Raw genomic sequence first — 15,888 nt, 5'->3', positions numbered from 1 at the left:
AAGCTATAATATTAGAACAATTACAGTGATGAGAAAGAAAGTACTGTTAAAGAGTTAAAGACATCATGGAAATATATAGACCAGGTGGGTTTTCCTTCTTATGAATCATCCAGCAACATTATCACTCACTCTTAAATTGATCACTTACTAACTACATCGTTGGAAAAATATTGAATTCTTTTATTCTGAACGTTATAAAGCCAGTTCTTTTAGCCCTCACTTTATAAGGGAAAAATGAAAGAGTTTAACCATGTGACCACAAATAAATAAGTTGTTTCATGCTCACTTTTAAATTAATGAATTTTGTGGTGTACTTTTTTGTTAGCTGGTTTTTCTAAAACCCGGCCTACAGTGGGTATACAGGAGGTAATTCACATGATTTTGAAAAAGAGATAAAGGAAAAAAGATCTTACACTTCAATACAGTCACAGTTCCCTATTAAGTATTAACTTGAGAGTGAACTTGACAAGTTATGAAAGTAAAACATATCTCTGTATTATTTTCTCTTACCAACACACTGATCCGTGACTGTCTTAGTGTTTTTGTTTTCCCTTGTGGAACATTTTCTTCCACAAGAAGGTTTTATTTCCAAGAGGAATGCTTAGTGGCTTTATTTTAGAATTTTCATTTACTTTAGCCACAAATGGTAAATATTTTCTTCCACAATCACCCACAGTGATAACTGTGTATCATCAACACTAGATTTGGGGCAAGCTGGGCCACATCTAATTCTCAGGTAAACAGTCTCTCACTGAAAATTCTGTGGAGATATAATTATATTGAAAAACTACTATTATATTCTTGTAAGGAGTACTGGTCATATTAGGTAATATTTCTTTTTTTTAATGTTTATTTCTTTTTTTAGTGTTTATTTACTTTTGAAGGAGAGAGAGAGAGACAGAGTGTGAGTGGGGGAGGTGCAGAGAAAGAGGGAGACACAGAATCCGAAGCAGGCTCCAGGCTCCGGGCTGTCAGAACAGAGCCCAATGCGGGGCTCGAATCCACAAACCACAAGATCATGACCTGAGCTGAAGTCAGACGCTCAACCGACTGAGCCACCCAGGCATCCGTTAATGTTTATTTTGGACAGAGAGAGAGAGAGAGAGAGAGAGAGCAGGGGAAGGGCAGAGAGAGAGAGGGAGACAAATAATCTGAAGCAGGCTCCAGGCTCTGAGCTGTCAGCACAGAGCCCGACGCAGGGCTTGAACCCACGAGTTAGGTAATATTCCCTAAGCCTATAGATTTTTGAAGGATCTTACTGGTTTGCTATATAGGCAAGTTTGAAAAACAATATCATCCAATTTAAACTTACTGAACTCTCATATTTAATTTTTAAAATTATTGTTCTTTTGATGAATTCTGTTAATAGAGACTGTCACAGTGAAAGGACTTCTGCTTTAGACCCAAGCCCACTTTACCTTTTAAGATGGCAGGGTGATTGGTGAGCAACCTACTATTGTTTTCATCTAGATATTTCTCTCTCTGAAACGAAGTCAGTTTTCCCTTTGAAATAAAATAAATGCCTATGATTATCTACATGTCTTAATTTGATTAAACACAATAAAGTCATTCCGCAGAACCTTTTCTAAAGTCCCTTCTGGCAAACGGGGATAAAGAAGAGCATACACTGACTGAGCTCCAGGCAAAAGTGATCATAATGTTACAGGGGAAAGGAGATCATGACTTGAGGTAAGGAACTCATTTGTGATAGCCAACCCATTACCTCACTTCTAATAGGATGGATTCCCAAATGGATTTTTTTTTTTACAGTGAAAACCCACTTCAGTTCTCAGTATCCCATCCTGAAAAGAAAGGGAGAGGAATGTAATACCTAAGGTTTCTTCCAATTCAGACAGACAGTCGGTGATGCATTAATTTGTTGTTGTTGTTGTTGTTGTTGTTTGAATGCTCATAACTGGTGTTCTTAGTTGGAGTTATTGGGGAAAGAAAGGTAAACTGTAGCCTGAATGACAAGGATATTTGAGGCAAAGAGCACGAGGTTGATGGTGCAGTAGATATGTATCATCCTTCAGCGAGGTTTTGGGCTCTTGCCTTGGTTCAGAATTGATGGGAAGAAATATTTATGGATGGCAGTAAACTGAAGAAGCATAAATCAGAAAAAGCTAGTGGACTCCTGATTGTCATTATGTGGAGAAGCATGAAAGGCACTTTAAGTCTGAGGTCTTCCACTCGCTTTCTTTAAATGACAATGCTCTCTGATAGACTTCAGTGATTTTCCTGAATACTGGGGCAAGCAGAATTGTTCATGTGGAATATTATCGCAGAAACCTCCGTCTGAAGCCCCGAGGCTTCCCCCTTTTCCAACTAATCCCCGTTATGACAGCACTTTGGCATGAAAGTGAGTTTTCCATTTCGCTGCTTGCTAAATTGAAGCTATTTGATAAATGGCATGCGTGCCACACAATGGTGTATACCAACGCTGTGATGTTTGACAGAGAGCAATTTCAAAGCTTTTGCTTTTGCATTTCATACACTTACAATCCAAGTTACCTTGGGAAGTGGCTGGGGTGTCATGGCATATGCACGCCAACACAAGCTTGAGTGTACATGTCAGATGGGAAAGACGCCTAAGTTCGTATTCTAGTTGCAGACAAAATGAGACAAAGAGGACCCCAATTGTGGATTCATCCGCCACGTGATATCAAACTTCACCATGCACTTCGAATTTGGAAATTTTATCAGAAATTAATCTTGCATGCTTTTCAAAAATAGGACGGGTTTTAAGCATCACCCTGACACCTTTTGTAAAATAACGACGGTGTGTATGATAGACAGTTTATACTTTGATCTTGCTTGACTGTTATCTTTCAAAAAATGTAGCTGTTGAAGATCATCAGCTTTGAAAAACGCTGTCAAATTATGTGAGTTTCCACGTTGTGCAATCACATCGTTTTCTTACATTTTTGGTGTATCACTTGTCAAATTTAACCTTCCCTAGTACCTTAGTAAGAGAAAAATACCTAGTTAACTCTTGAAAAAAATTATATTAGGTAAAAGATGATGGAAACCCATAAGTAACGGCTAATTGTCAGTCTCGGTCGCCAAGTCCGTAACGTTGTGTTCATGGGATTTTGCTCGCAAATTGAAAGCGACTGTATCATGTTTTCTTTTCTGTGACTCTTTCCCAATTCAAACAATAAAGAGAACACCAAAAAAGAAAAAAAAATGTGGTGAGGTTAACAGGAAATGCACACACACACACACACACACACACACACACACACACCCCAATTCAGGAATTTGTGGGAACTCCATGTTAAAGTAAAGAATCATTCTTTGTGTTCCAGACACAAAATAAGGTAATTTCTTCTGCTGTGTGAATTCTGAGAACACTATTGAATTGGTGGGAAACAGGAAAGCTACTGACCATGATGGAGAACATTAGGAAGGCCTCTACACCTCTGACATTTTTCTCATCCAATGTGGAAGGGATCTCATGTTGTGAAAAGGAAAGTGCGTGGACCCTGATGCAAAATGCATCTGTGCCCAAAACTACCTCTGCCACTCGAGGGCTGTGTCCTCCCGACTAAACTGCTTTGAGTTTCCTGAACTTCCATTTCCTCCTGTGTAAAATTGCCAAGCGTCTACCCAGTAGATGGAGTTGTTAAGATTAAAACTGATAAGATGTAAATGTTGTGCCAGATTTAGCGAGTCCTCAGTAAATATGATTCCTTTTCTGTATTTTCCAACTACTACTTATAGAAATTCTGCCGACAGAAGTTTTGAAGCCCTGAAAGGTACCTGAAGTCTTCCACTATCAAAAGCTCCTGAAAGGGACAAGGAGTTAACCGTGAAGAAACTTATTCTTCCTTTTTGGCAGCGTGATAGATGATACTTAAATGGGTGGTTTCATGGCAGGAATGAAACCAAGATAACCCTAGCAGCATCTATGGGCCATTTGTTAATAATTTTTCATTATTAAAAAGATACATGTTGGGGTACCTGGGTGGCTCTGTTGGTTAAGCGTCTGACTCTGGCCTAGGCCATGATCTTGCTGTTCCTGAGTTTGAGCCCCGCATCGGGCTCTGTGCTGACAGCTCAGAGCCTGGAGCCTGCTTTGGATTCTGTGTCTCCCCCTGTCTCTGCCCCTCCCCCACTCACCCTCTGTCCCTCTCTCTCCAAAATAAATAAACACTAAAAAAAGATACGTGTTAATTTTAGGAAAAGATATCAAAGTAGAAAGAATTTTGTTTTTCCCTTCAGTTTCATGGTCCAAAGACCCACTTCGGCACTTTCTTTATCATGCCATTGGTTTGGTATCTCTTCATTTACATTTTTTCCTGGGAATTATTTATCATTTTTGGAAGTGAGCTCCAAATATAAATAAGATTATTCCCCCTTGGCATACAAGACTTGGGCTCGAATATAAATGTTGTGTGAATAATAGAATGTTAAACCATTGCTCTCCTGAGCTTTGTTTATACTTTGGTTTTCATGCTTATAAAAGATATGAAACTATTGAACAGTTAGACATATTTATCATTAACCTAAGTGTTGGTCCTGCCAGTCACCGAGTATTATCAATAATCAGACTGCAGTATTGCAGAAAGCCAGCATTGCTACCATTAAAGGACCTGTAACTCTTTACAAAGTGGCCTTTAAGGGGCACCTGGGTGGCTCAGTTGGTTAAGCATCCATCTTTGACTGAGGTCATGATCTCACGGCTCGTGAGTTCAAGCCCCTCATCAGGCTCTGTGCTGACAGCTCAGAGCCTGGAGCCTGCTTCGGATTCTGTGTCTTTGTCTCTCTCTCTGTCCCTCCCCAGCTCGGGCTCTGTCTCTCTCTCTTTCTCAAAAATAAATAAACATTAAATTTTTTTTAAAAGTGGCCTTTAAGTACAGTTTATAGAGAGTTTACAAGGTGGTTATAGTGTTCCATCAAACCTCAAGTTAAATTTTGGAAAGAAGTTCTAAAATTGTTAATGTCATCCAGGATTGAGTTATTTTCAGTTTGAATCTTAATTGTTGACTTAGCCTAACCAGCATAAACAATACCATAATTAAACAATAACTCTTTGCATAGTGATTTTGGGGAAATCTATGGATTGCAGATAAATTCCTTCCTGGTCCCTCCCTATGGAACCAAAACGAAAGAGGGAGCAACATGAGTTATATCTTCAGTGGGTTTTTGTTCCTTTTACAGAACAGCCGCACCTGTGTGATTTTGAAAAACTGTCCATTCTCATATGGACCATAGCATTTCTTACTCGTCTCTTCACATTTTTATTAATAACATTTGGTTTTTACATATACGTGCAATTTTTATAGCTCGTTTACTTTCTCTGATGGAAAAGCAGTGTGAGCTTATTGTAGATTATGTGGAAAATACAGATTATGCAGATTTTAAGGAGGTAATCTCAGCACCAGATGTAACAGCTATCATTATGTTAAAATGTTTCCTTTCCTACATTTTTTGCTTTTAGCTTTTGTTCCCATTTGTTTTTACATAGTTGAGTTTATATTAATATACAGCCGTATAATAAGGTATTGTCACTTTGTCCTTGAACACCGATATTTCTCCATCTATTGAAAATGCCTTGAAAACATTATTTTCATTGATGCATATCATAGTATATACATGTATTTAAACATGCTTTTTAAAAAAAAATTAGACTATTTATTCCATTCCTTATCGTCCTATTTTTTTTAACATTGTAAGTAGTATGGCAATAAGCATATGTGCATAAACCTTTTTCCTGAGTTTCAAATTTCTCCCATTTTAATATATTTCTCACAATTACTCAGCTAATGAGCATAGGTATTTTAAGATACATTGGATTATACTTGGTCACTCTCCTGTGAGCATTTTGCAGCCATCTTTTTTTTTTATTGCCTGGCTGTTTTTGAGACCGGTGGTGTTCCTCTACCCCTTCCTCCGGTAAAGCATCCTTGAATGGATTCAGTGACTTCACCATCAGTTTTCTTGGTTTTTCAATAAAGGGCTAGTGAAGTTCGGAAAGAGCAGGAGGCACATTTGGACATGATATACCCAGAATAGAGAGATAAAAATTAAACATTTAAAAAAAAGGTAAATGAAGTTGTTGATTTCTCACTTAAAAACAGCACCTCATTTGAATCATAAAATAGAATTTTCTAATACTCCAAGGGAATTCTGGTAGTAGGAAAAAACACGTTTAGCTTTTTTTTTTTTTTAAAGTTTATGTATTTATTTGGAAAGAAAGCAGGGGAGGGCAGAGAGAGAGGGAGAAAGAATCTCAAGCAGGTTCCTCACTGTCAATGCAGAGCCTGATGTGGGGCCAGAACTCACAAACCATGAGATGATGGTTTCGACCTGAGCCGAAGTCAACACTTAACCAACTGAGACACCCAGGCACCCCACCCCCCCACACACAAAAAAACCACCACGCTTCAAAGGTCCTTTTAGAACTCTTTTTCATTCCCTCCCCCAAAATCAGATGTGTTTTTGCTTTCATGTTTCTACTTGTGGCCCGAGTTTGTTCATTTTCGTTGCTGTATAGTATTCTATTCTATGAATATACCACAGCTTATTTATCCATTCTATTATTGGTGGACTTTGGAGTTATTAGGAATTGTGCTGCTGTGAACATTTTTGTATATGTCTTTTGGTGAATATATATATATATATATATATATATATATATATATATATATACACATATATATATATGTATATGTATATGTATGTATATGGGGGGAAGCGTATATATTGAAGTCTAACTATTGGATCTTAAGAGATGCATAAATTTGGCTTGAGTAGCTACTTCCAAACACTTGGCAAAGAAGTTGTACCAGTTCTACACACTTCTGCCAACAATGTGTGAAAGTTTCAGTTGTTCTGCATATTCACCAGCCTCTGCTGTTTACCTGTCTTGTAATTTTACCCATCCTGTTGGGTATGTTATGATATTGTACTGTGATTTTATTTTATTTTTTAATTTTTAAATGTTTGTTTGTTTTTGAGAAGAGAGAGAGAGACAGATATGAGCAGGGGGAGGGCAGAGAGACAGGGAGACACAGAATCCGAAGCAGGCTCCAGGCTCTGACCTGTGAGCACAGAGCCCTACACGGGGCTTGAACTCACGAAACATAGATCATGACCTGAGCAGAAGTTGGATGCTGAACCAACTGAGCCACCCAGGCACCCCAATATTGTACCGCGATTTTAACTTGTACTTTCTTAGTGATCAACGAAATGTTTCACCATTACATATATTTACTGGATGCTTGGAAATCTTTTGTAATACGGCTATTGACATCTTTTGATTTTTTTTTTTTTTAGGTATTTAACATTTTCTTACAGATTTGTTGAGGCTTTTTATATACTCCAGAAACAAGTCTTCTTTTGGATATATGTATTGCAGGTATCTTACCTCATGCTGTGTATTGTTCTTCTATATTCATCATGGTGTCTTTTGATAAATAGAAGTTCATCATTTTAATATTGCAACAATTATCAATTTTCCTTCATAGTTAATACTTTTTGTGTCTTAAGAGACCTTTGCTCACCCCAAGTGCATAAAAACATTCTTCTGTGTTTCCTTTTAACAGTTTGTTGTCTCACTTTTTATTTTAAGATCTTCAGTACATGTGGATTTTTAAAGTGATGTGAAGTAGGGGTCCAATTTATGTGTTGCCTGTGATATCTGATTGACCCAGTGATACTCACTGCACTTCACTATCACCTTTTTCATTTACCAACTGACCATATATATGGCAGACCTGAGGTGTAGATGAGCACTCTGGCCACAAGGTAGAAGATAGAGTGGGAGAGGGAACAAGAATGGAAATTGGGAGACCAGCGAGGTGGTTTCTTTAATAGTATAGGGAAAGGGGCGCCTGGGTGGCTTAGTCTGTTGAGTGTCTGACTCTTGATATTAGCTCAAGTCATGATCTCACAGTTCATGAGTTCAAGCCCCGTGCGGGGCTCTGTGCTAACAGTGTGGCGTCTGCTTGGGATTCTCTCTCTCCCTCTCTTCTGCCCCTCCCCCCAACTCTCTCTCTCTCTCTCTCTCTCTCTCTCTCTCTCTCAGAATAAATAAGTAAACTTTAAAAACAATAGTACAGGTAAAAAATGGTGGCGGCTTGAGTGAGGAAGGTAGCAACAGGGATGCCAAGGAATAGGTTAATTTGACATATGTTTTCAAAGTTGATACATAAGTATCAAATGTAGAGTGACACAGAGGGAGGAGTGTGAAAAGGATGGCGATAAAAAATGACTTTCATGTTTCTGGCTGAAACTTCAAGCTAATGATAATGCCATTCATTGAAATGAAAGAAAAGTTTGATTTGCGAGATTTTACAGTGATTTTTCAAGAAATGATATCTTCCAGACTAGAGGGTTCTTGCACCGCACCAGTAATTGATAAAATTATGACCCTTTCATAGTAACCTAAATAAACTCAAGAGAGCATTGAAATGGTTAAATCAAGAACTATTAAACTTATCATTTGTTTTCAAGGATGGTAAAAAAAAAAGAAAGACAAAAATTATTATTATTTGGAAGTAGAAGCCACTTTGTGTACTAGATAGGGATACAATGAGCAAAGACTTCAGACCAAGGACAAACATCAGCTACAGCACAGCTCCGACTCACAAATTCTTTGTGTGTTCGGAAAGCACAGTTCGAAGTCTCTTGGAGTGATGTAATTACAAACTGAAGCATATCCTTCTTCTTCTATGTCAACTGAACCCTGGAGAACTACTCTCCCAAAGTACCCTGCTGCATGTCTCAAGGTCTGCGGAGGCTTTTACATCCATGCTTGAACCAGGGATTATTATACCAATTCGTTTCCCAGGGGTGTTCTGTGAGGTGAAAAGAACACTTAGAAATGGTAGGCTGAGAGTAATAATAATATTAATAATTGATGCGTCTGCCGTTCATTTAATCTTTGAATCCCACAGCTGAGTTGTCATATCGTATTATCTAAATTTCAAACAGACAACCTTCACACTGATTAGCACATCAAGGTAAAGATGGAACTTGGAAAAAGCTGAGGGGGTTTATTATTCAGTGCCGTGTTCTACAGCAGAACTTCACAGGCCGGCTGAGATTGGGTTCCAGGTGTTCAGATTGGGTTTCCAGCAGCTTTGGGACAGCCAGGTATGGCTTTTCAGGCCGATTATCTCACATCCCGAGATGTGGGGTGGAGCAGTGTCTAATGGCAGACCCCACGGTTCTGCAGCACTGAACGTCAGTGACCTTCTGGCACCTGCTGCTTTGCCTTCACGTACAGACGCCCTCGAGGAGATGACCCGCCAATAGCAAGGCACGCTGCTCTCCAGGGACAAGAGGTCTGTCGTGTGGTTGAATGAGTTCTTCTTTCAGGCCTTCAGGGAGAGCAGGAGGCATTCCAATACCAGGGGGTCTGGAGCAAGTGGGGGGGATGAGCAGAAAAACCTGGATGAGGGATTCTGATGGGCTCCCTGGATCTCTGTCGTTGATTCTTCTATCAGTTTGTTTTGATGAATGTGCTTAGTGCAGTCCAAGCTAGCTGCCAAGTGACTGCCTTAATAATGTGTGCATTTAGAAGGTCATCATCTTCATATACTTGATAAAAGAGTTTTGATCAGAGGCTAAAACCATTTGCATCATCACAACAAAATGACATTACATTTTGTAATGAAAGAAAATGGGGTGTTTGAGTGTTTCAATATACCGTCAACTGTTGTCAACTTTGGATGGTTGAAAATGTTTTAATTTTCCTATCATTTATGCAAACAGATTTTGTCTTCAATGTAAACTCAAGAGTTTAAGGAGATTATCAATAGGAAATATTGATAAAAATTGCATATTATTCATTTTTGTCGTAAAATTTGATGGGAAAACTATGTTCATATATGCTGTTATGAGTGAGTTATGTCCCTTAAGAATATATGTTGAAGAGTGGACCCAAGGAACTGGGGCAGTCGCTGTGGCCACCAACCGTGGCTACCAGCTCAAGTGACTATCCTTGCCTTCACAGAGTAAGCCACAGCTCCCAGAGTGCTACCGGGGTGCATCTCCAGCCTATGAGCCTTTAGTCATCCCAGTATCAGTCCTTGTCATGATTAAAATGTGAGCAAAGATAAGGTTTGGCTGTCTGTTCCAAGGATTTTTGAGAATTGATAAATACTCATTTGTCTAGGCTTCGGGCAATCATAATAAATGTCCACCTAAACACCCCCCTTCTGGGAAAAAGAGCCACACATGGAACATTGAATCTATGCAACAGGGAGGTGATTCAACATGGAGAAAGATCTTAGCCTGCTTTTGATTTGACATGAAAAGTAAATGGTCAGTGTCCTGGGAACTGGAGTTAGGTGGGGGAATTCTTTTCACTTTGTCCCTTCACTTTTTCTTCAGTTATAATATTCAAGGGCTTATTCACTCATTAATCGAGCAATTAACAGTTATTTTATATTATCACCTACTTCCAAGGTTTTCTTCTATTTCCTGATCTCAGAGGGAGTCTTCTTTTCAGTCACTTGGACATTCTTCCGATGAGTCAGTTCATGGCTCACCTTCTCTATCAGGTTTTCTTGTTCCTGTTCCCAACCCACAGAAGGCCCGTGGAACAAAACCAAATGGAAGCTACTTGCAATTCCATTACTGAGCAGACAGGTCCTACTGCATAACAATATTGTCCAAATGGCCCTGCTCTCCACCATCTTTGCTTCCGGCTCTCTCATTGGCCCCCTCCCACCAAAGCTGCTCTGGACTGTCCTGATGCCCAAGCCACTAGATACTTTTTCCTCAGCCTTTAAATATTAGGCGGATATTCCAATAGAAGGCTTTTAATGTTACTTTTGAAGTTCTGAGTTTCTGAGAAAACTTACAGTTAGTGGCCCTATTTCACGTAGAAGACAAAACCCAGCCAGCATAATTTGCTCCATCTTTCCTTTTCGTTAGCCCATCCTAGATTCACCTATCTCTGCATCCCTCCTTTTAGCTCACCCAGACACTGGGAAGAGGAAGATTAGCTCTTTCACTTTTGTAAAACGAATCCTTCTGGTGATCTGAATTGCACCCCATCCCACCTCCTCAAGGATCAGGCCTTGACTCAACTCATTCTTTTCTAGCACCTTCTCTCTGTGTGGCCCCTGCCCGTTTGCCTGCAGTCACCTACAGTTCTCCCCCACATAAGAAACACACATTCCTTGTCTTGGAATGCAAACTCTGAACATATCTACCCTGTTTGCTTGTTGCTTTCCCACTTGGCTCACCCACCCACGACCATCATTGCAGAAACTACTTGTTAGAAGAACACCAGAATCACCTTCTAGTCAAATCCAATAATGTCTTGTTTCTTCTTGTTCCTCATTTTCCATGATCTATTGGATTTGACAGACTTTTGTTGATATCGTAGTAAGTAAAGCAGATGTTAACAGTCCTTGGATAATTTGAACAGGGAAAAAAAATAACAGATGAAACATGAGAAGTATCCTCCCATGGACTTTAGTAGGTTAATTAACTACCCTGACTACTCTTGGCATATATGAAAGGCCAGGTAGGCAATCAGTGTTCTACTATTTGCAGCAATGTGGGATTATGCTCTTGTTTTTGGAAGAGGGAGCCAATATTTGTATTGTTGTATCAAATTGGGTACCCTACCACAGCACCCTAATGTCATAGAGGGTGACGTCAACGTTGTTCATTTCCTTCTTAAAACCTCTGCTCCCTAGTTACTGAGACTCTAGGTCTCAACCACCTCTCTGGCAGTTTCTCTTGTGTGTGGTCATGTCTCTGACCCTTTTAGTTTGCCATTGAGTTTGGCTTCATGCTTGAAGGCCTTCCAGCTCTCATGTGCAGAAAGAATTGACCAGCAGTTTAGGTCACCATAAAGTCTGGAATTCCAAGAAAATAAATCGTTGGCATTGGGAGTGTCCAAGGAAGAGACACTGGCACTATATTTTCTTTAGCTAGATGCCTGCTGCGTTGCAGGACCTGTAGGCCCACATCGGTGTTGCTATCAAACCGAGAGCTGGGAAACATGAAGAACCTTATAGAACAAAATGACAAAATACATGTTTTCTATCACTCATCCTCCCGAAAGTCCCGCTGAAATAATAAAAGAAATATAAAACTATAAATCAGTCATTAGTAGCACTAAAAAATAAGAAAGAGACTCTCAACAGATTCAAACCCTCAGAGTATTTTTTCTTCAGCTCAAAGCCATAATATAGATTCTCCATGTAAAAAGAGAGATCTACCTGGGGAGAGAGCCAGGGAAATTTGAAAAAGCAAAGCCCGAGCTTTGCCCCCAGGTAACTTCTAGCTCTATGACAAAATAGAACCTTCTCACCCTGAAGGAAGACTGGCTTCTTCTCACTTTCTCCACCGCTACCACCCTGGTCAAAGTCAACTTCCTCCCTGGTCTGAATTTGCAGTTACCTCCTAATCAGTGTCCCCACTTCAATTCATGTTCTTCTAAATTCTGTTCTCCACAGAGCAGCCAGTGAGTCTATTAAACCATGAATCGAGTCACGTCACTCATTTGCTCAAAACCTCACACAGAGTAGATTCCAAAGGTGTGAATCCACAGTGACCCCCAAGTGACCTTCCACAGTGACCCCCAAGACCATGTGCAATCTCATGCCGAACCAGCCGATGGACCGTGTGGTTTTTCACAGAGGGAAAATAGCCGTCCCCTCCGAGCGTTGGTGGAGGTGAAGAGAAGGCAGAGATTGGAGGACTGACAAGAGCAGGATTAAAATAATCGAGTCTAGACTATAAATTGAATTGGGAGAAAGCACACAGGGGTAGTGAGCTGAAGGGATATGGAGTTGCTGGAAATGATGACATGAGTCGGGATGATACCGTGCAGCCCTGATGAAGTGAGGAGTGGTGAGCGGTGGGGAAATGGTAGCTCTGAGCAGAGGTGGCTGGAGTCACGGCAGGAGGAAGTCAGAGTGGGAGGGGCTCAGGCTTGTCCAAGGGCATGGAGGAGTAAGTGTCTGGAAGCATCACCTTGGAAGAGGAGGGGAGGGCCCCGACTCCAGTATGACTGACACATGAATTTGGAAAGGGGATTCAAAGGAGAAGCATCAAAAGGAAGCCGTGTCTTCAGGGGTTATCCTACTTCCTTGAAAGTAAGGCATTGGAGGGGCTGTTTGAGAAGTGATTGAAGAAACAGAGGATGTTTTTGTGGAACATTAACTATAGCACATGAGATAAAGGACTCTGGAAAGACAGATATATTAAGTGAAAAAACAAGTTTTAGAAAAGTGTATATGATGCCACACTATTTTATGTAAATATAAATATATGCCAAACCCTGTATCAAAATGTGGAAGGATGCCAACACCAAAGCCTTTCGATGGATTTCAGGAAGTTTTCATGGTCAACAGTATGTATTTCTGTATTGGTTTTACTCGTAGCAGCTATCATGTATTAAACTTTATGATCAGAGTAAACAAAACAGAATTAACAACAATAACAACAAAACTTGCCTGAGCAAATCAGTTAAATATGATCGTGCCTCTAACAAGGGCAGGAATGTCATAGAATTGTCACAGAGTTTTACGGAGCAGGTGCTAAGAGAGTTATATTTCTAGGGGCACGCTTGTGTTGTGACTTAAATGTTTGTGATCAAGTTATTCCGTGGGAGTAGGTAAAGTTCAAAGCAGTGATTTTTTTTTTTTATTTTGAGAGAGAGAGAGAGAGAGAGAGAGAGAGAGAGAGAGAGAATGAGAATGAGTGGGGGAGAGGCAGAGAGAGAGAGAGGGAGAGAGAGAGAGAATTCCAAGCAGGCTCTGAGCTGTTAGCACAGAGCCCAATGCTGGGCTCAATCCTATGAGCTGTGAGATCATGACTGGAGCTGAAATTAAGAAGGGTGATGACATCAGTGAACTTTCTGGAATGTCAATTTATCAGTTAAATGACAGTGTTCTGTAATTAGAGAGTTCTGGACTCAAATCTTGGCTCCCTCTCTTACTAGCTTTGTGACTATGGATGTCACTTAACTTTTCTGAGCTACAATTTCCTCATCTGTAAGATGGAGTTAGTAACACACATCTATAAATTTGTCTTAAAAATTGAATAAGGGTGTAAGTTCCCAGTACAATGCCTGGTTTAGAGCTAGTCCCCAACAAATTGAGCCTGTTATTAGCTCTTCGTACATGAATTAAATCTGAAAATATCTTCTATATGTCAATTCTTTGTAAATTGTGTTACATATGCAAAAATTTGACAAAAGTAGAAAAATAAAGCCACAATATGCAAAAAGTTTGTCAAAAAAAATCATCGATCCACCTCATTGATCTCTATTCCCTGAAATTAAAGAGATCTGAAGCTTTACCAAAACATTATGAAATTTGATAAATGTTATTGCAAATACTAATGTTGGTGTTTACTAAAAGAAACTTTACCTCTTTATAACTTTTCTTGAACACATACTCTGTGTCATAAAATTTCTTTCTCAAGAATTTCAAAATGAAACAACACGCGTTTTCAAACGTCTCATTTCTACTCAAGAGATTTTTCCTCAAAACTAGAGGTCATAATTTATTGTTTATGATCCGAGAGAAATTAGGAATATTTCAGAACTTTCAGGGCTAGAAGAATTAAATTATGCCCTGAAATCTTCAAATATTTCAAAGGTGGAAACTCGCTCTGCAGATGAGGAAACAAATTCTGAAGAAAATATATCATGACGATTTAGGCAGACCATTTTTCTACTTCCCCATAAGAATGCACACAGTTCTTTATTACTGAACAGTACTGAATATCACTGCATTTAAATTTATGCTTTCAAAAGAATGGTCATAGCAAAATTCAGTTTTGGAATTACTGCTGCAATGGAAGAAGCTATTACACAAAGGAAATATTTTACAGACAGACAACCCAAATATAAACCCCAAACTGCAATTTTACATAGATGATGTAAAACTCTTATTTTTTTAAAAAGCCACTTTTATTTTTCATCCTTTAAAACTTTTTAAAAATGTTTATTTATCTATTTTTGAGAGAGAGAGAGGAAGATAGAGAATCCCAAGCAGGCTCCACACCATCAGCACAGAGCCTGACATGGAGCTTGAACTCATGAACGCTGAGATCATGACCTGAGCCAAAATCAAGAGTCAGATGCTTAATGACTCAGCCACCCAGGCCCACCCCTCTGCCTTTTTTTTTTTTTTTTTTTTTTGGTGATCATCTCTAGTATTTACTGATTCTTATTCAATACGGTTTTGGGCAAAAACAAACAACTTATAGCTGTCTGTTGATATTACTTTGACTTGGCCAATCACTACATCAAGCATAAAGTGCTAATTTCTTTTTATATGCCACCTGTTTCTTAAACAATGCCATAGGGAAGGACAGACATAGATTTTATGCGCTTATCTGTTGAGCAGAAATTTGCCGAAAATATTCATGGAAACTGGACATTTTGTCACATTAGTTAAAAAAAATAAAGGGGGAGATAAATATGAGGCAAAAACAAGATAAACGTTAATAGTCTATTATAGAAGCTACTTGCATTCTAGAGTTATCTTACATAGCAAAAAGGTTTTCTCTTGATTTTTCAGTTAAAATCAGTTGATATTGCCTGAACGCTCTACTGGCTCCAAGGCTCAGCAAGAAAAAGTCCAGTGATTAATTAGTAATGTCTGTCACTGGTACAGATGACAAAGTGGAAACACGTGTGTGGAGACAGATTCGCCCAGAGATTCTCAAAGCGTGATCTCTGGTGAAGCAACAGCACCTGGATATTTGCTAGAAATATAAATTATCAAGTCCTGCCCACTCATACTGAACCAGCAACTGTGGGGGGTGGGGCCCAGCAATCTTTTTATAAGCCCTCCAGGCAACTTAAATTTATAAGCTAGGGTTGAAAACCTCTGGGTTGGAATAATGCCAGTCATCAAACTACCTAAATTTATAGAACAATCCTAAACAGCAATTGCTTGT

The sequence above is a fragment of the Puma concolor genome, chromosome C2, assembly GCF_028749965.1.
Source record: "Puma concolor isolate L17-30 chromosome C2, mPumCon1.1.hap2, whole genome shotgun sequence".
Lineage (NCBI taxonomy): Eukaryota > Metazoa > Chordata > Mammalia > Carnivora > Felidae > Puma > Puma concolor.
This window is presented reverse-complemented; position numbering follows the sequence as displayed.